The 4,214-nt window shown below is 34.5% G+C and overlaps 1 pseudogene; it reads left to right on the top strand.

The window, feature by feature from the left end:
- The first annotated feature begins 1,142 nt into the window (after window positions 1-1,142).
- On the top strand, window positions 1,143-3,386 carry LOC145065634 (exonuclease 1-like; annotated as a pseudogene).
- Window positions 3,387-4,214: the final 828 nt, after the last annotated feature.

Here is a 4,214-nt window from a genome sequence, read left to right as displayed (position 1 = left end):
CTAGCTAATATACATACTTGTTTCGAGTTTTTTTATGTTGTCGTGTTTGGTAAGCCAAAAAGTAGCTGATAAGTTAGCTTTTTGAAAAGCTACTTAGACTAGCTTTTTAGGAGTTTTTTTTTAATTTTCCAAATACACCCCTTAATTAATTATAGAAACACATATTCTTACATGTCCTTTTATGTAATTTTATATATTTCAGCTAGTTTACCAAACGTTATTTTTTATCAGCTAGCTTTTCAGCTATCAGCTAGCTTTTTATTTAACAGCTAGCTTTTCAGCCATCAGCTAGCTTTTAAGCTAACAGCTAGTCCGCCAAACATAGTCTAAGTCTCAAGTATACAAGGTAACTCTTAATGGGTTGGGCAAATAAGCCCTCCTCTTATTTATAGGGTCCTTCACCTCCTCATTGGAATTTTAAGATCCCGTAGTCTCTTAAATATTTTAGATCTATCTACCAAGATCTAAACTACTATATAAGGCTTCCATAATGTTCCTTAATACTCTACAATGTCCTAGAGAATTCTTGGACATTCCAAATCTCCCGTATTATTCTTGCGTCCTCTATTGTCCCGATTGCAGTCGTTCCATTTTGCTCTAGGTGCTTCTTAATACGCTAGCGTCTTTCATGTTCTTATAGTGTGTTCTCGATCTCTACGGATTCTTTCTGACCTTTATTGATTGTTCCAACGTTCTATAGAGGGCTTGGAAATTTCCAAAACCTTGGTCCATGATAGTGGCTGTAATTATCATGGTAAGAGGAAGAGGGGGACAAAATATCGAATGATAAGAGTAAATTTGTCATTTTTATAGACTTTACGGTCTTTCTGTTTAGTTAAACGACATAGGGATCAAAAACATGACAAATAAGTTTTTAAGGGACAATGAGTGTTAAAATCGAAAACACTTGACTTGATTCAAAAAATTACTATAAAACAGGACCAATTATGTAACTTGCTCTTGATTTTAGTTCGCGGGAGTCTTCCCATCAAAATTTTAAAAAGACTTTTCTACGGTAAAAGCTTCAATCGCCGTACAGAAAGGCCAGAGCATGATTCTCTCACTACATACGACATATCCTTGTTCTTCTCGTGATTCCATCCAATCGGAAGGCGGCATCGTTCATCAAAACCAACAAGGAAATGGGTATCAAAGATCTTCTAAGATTCATGAAACCCTACGTTGAGCCCGTTGACATCAAGAAATATGCTGCCAAACGCGTACGTGAAATCGATCTCATGTTTCATTATTTCCACCAGTTAACAATTGAATCAGAGTAATTATTTTTATTCTCGATTTGTACAGGTAGGTATCGATGCTTATTCGTGGCTTCACAATGGTGGTTTAGTCATTTCTTAAATTGGCCGCAGTAATGTGATTAATCTATCACATTATACATGGAATCAGTCTAATCCATTACTATACTTGTTGTATACTGCAATTTTGCAATGAATGAAGTTTAATAGAGCTTTGTTTTTGTTGAAAAACAAACAGCATATTCATGTAGTATGGAGCTTTGTTTGAATATGGAAGGAGACAAAATGTCACAGTACCTAAACTACTATATGCATCGCATCAATTTGCTTCGTCATCATAACATTAGTCCAATGCTAGTTTTTTGATGGTTGTAACATCCCCTGCAAGTCCCTCACTGAGCAAGATAGACACAAGTAAGTTATACTACTATTTAAAACTTTGCATTAGATTTAACACAATTTTTAAAGATATAGTAACACCATTTCATCCATATTTGATTTCTCTTAGTAAAAGGAAAGGCAACCGTGATTTAGTAATGGCAAAGCTCAAAGAGGGTAATATTAATGCTGCAACAGAGATGTTCCAGGTACTAAAAAATTGACCTCTACTTACACTGATAAGTATTCATAATTTCATATCAAATAATGCCATGAGAGCCATCTTTCTTAAATGCAGAGAGCAATAAGTATTACACCATCCATGGCACACCAACTTATTGAGGTACGATATTTATTTGTCATTCTATCTGTATAAAAATCTTGTATTACTCATTATTTATTAATCTGCCTCTAAAAATTTCCAAATTTCCAGTTTCGGAAGTCAGAGAATATTGAGTTTGTAGTAGCTCCATACGAGGCAGATGCACAGTTTGCATATTCCACTCTTGATGTAGAAGAATGTGGCATTGCTGCAGTTATATTAGAGGATAGTGATCTGCTAGCCTGTGGTTGCTCCTCTGTAAGAACTTGTTTACAAAAATAGACCAATTACTTGTTTCTTAGTTTTTAACATTTGAACTTGATGTTAATGTTATAAGGTTGTTTTCAAGATGGATCGATATGGCAATGGGGAAGAGATAGCCTTAGACAAAGTTTTAGGTTCTGTGAGACGTATACCTTCTTTCCTAGATTTTGATAAAGAGTTGTTCGCAGGTAAAAATAAAAAATGTCAAACAAATACTCTTTTTTCCTTCCGCTGAAACTAATGATTATAGGGAATATGTATTTGTGTAGGTATGTGTGGTCTAGCTGGATGTGATTTCCTTCCATCAGTGCCAGGAATAGGAATTTCAAAAGCTTATGCTTTGGTATCCAAGTATCGCAACTTATCACGTGTAAGCATATTATATACAAATTTATAGACCTACTCAGTTGCGTGTATGTATTTCTGAAAGATATCTTTATGAGCATAACTATTGTGCAGGTTTTGTCCATGTTAAAATATGAGAAAGGAAATCAAATGCCTCAAGAGTACTTTAAATCTTTCAAAGAAGCATGTGTTGTTTTTCATCATGCAAGAATCTATGTAACCTTTTTATCAGTTGCCATTTTCACGTTGTTTTACTTATCAATAATTCAATATCATAATATGGTTGTTTCTTACATCCTCTGCATGCAGCTATGATGCAGATTCAAAAAGGCTAAAACACTTGACACCTATTCCAGAATCGCTTGTAAACGAGTTGTGTAATGAGTTGGATTTTCTAGGACAGTATCCTTTATTGATATCACCAATTTCAACCATTTTGGGTTTTACCAAATTTGTCCTCCTTAACTATAGTCAGTGAAATGTCTTCCTTTCAAGCTACTGCAATTGCTCAAGGTCGATTGGATCTTTCTACAATGAAGCCCTTTAATGCTCAACTAACTAAACCATCTGAATCCTTACCTCATAATCTGAGTTTCAAACAGGGAATTTCATTGATGGAACAGGAAACGAAGCCTAAGGTGAACGTAGAAGAACGGAGATGCTTAAGTGATTTGAGCCTCAAAATTTTGATTTCTCCATTAAAGAAGAATATTCTAAGCGGAGATGATGCAATTCCTGCCAAACGGTCATCACCGATTCCTAACAACAATCCTTTCAAGAGACAAAAAAAAACACTCATGGTCAACAAGGAGCAATCTTGAGTGGTAACTCAAGTTGAAGTCTTACGAAGTACAGGAGTCGATTGTGTTTCTGAACAAGAGTCGGGGTGACAGATGTTGATGATTTGAAACTATTATGTATTACTCCCGGTTCACAGAAAAGCATGGATTCTAAAACCGTCATCATAATTGGAATCGGAGAGAAAAAGAGGGTAACAAGTGAAAAGAAAGTTACGATCTTGAACTTCTTTTGTCGGGTATAAAATGCAATTCTTGTTTGTTATTAATTTGATCTCATTTGAAATTAGGATTTCAAGCACCATCGTCTTAATCATAAAGCTGATTTGGATGGAACTCAAATCTAGATCAGTTTTGTTAAACTCGAGTCGATAAATAGTATACAACCAAATGAGCATAAATCGAACACAAACTCAATAAACAAAACATAGGAACGGTAGTATTATGTAAATCAGATAGAGGCATGCTTGTCTCGACAAAATTTCCCCCATTTATGCACCTGTATGTTTGACCAAGCGGCGTTGGTATTTGGTAATGGTGGCTCCCTCTTTAGAATCTGAAATTATTTTAAAACACTTAACGAAAATTGTCCGGTATTTATGGATTTTTCTATATTTGTCTATTTTGTTTGATATTCAACTTTCGTGTTCCCTAAAATGTAATTTCGTCAGCGTTAAATGCATGTAAGTATCAATTTCGCTCATATTGTATTTTTTAAAAAACTAATTATATTAGTATTATTTTGTTGTTATTATTATTATTAGACAAAACTATGATGGTTTCCAAATTATTCAAGGTTCAGGATAATAATGATCTCTTGTGAGCGAAAAGCATATAAGAACCTGATTGAAA

This window comes from Lactuca serriola, chromosome 8, assembly GCF_051521515.1.
Source record: "Lactuca serriola cultivar US96UC23 chromosome 8, Lser_US96UC23_V15, whole genome shotgun sequence".
Taxonomy (NCBI): Eukaryota; Viridiplantae; Streptophyta; class Magnoliopsida; order Asterales; family Asteraceae; genus Lactuca; species Lactuca serriola.
The sequence above is the reverse complement of the archived record's forward strand: the minus strand, read 5'-3'. Positions and strand labels throughout refer to the sequence as shown.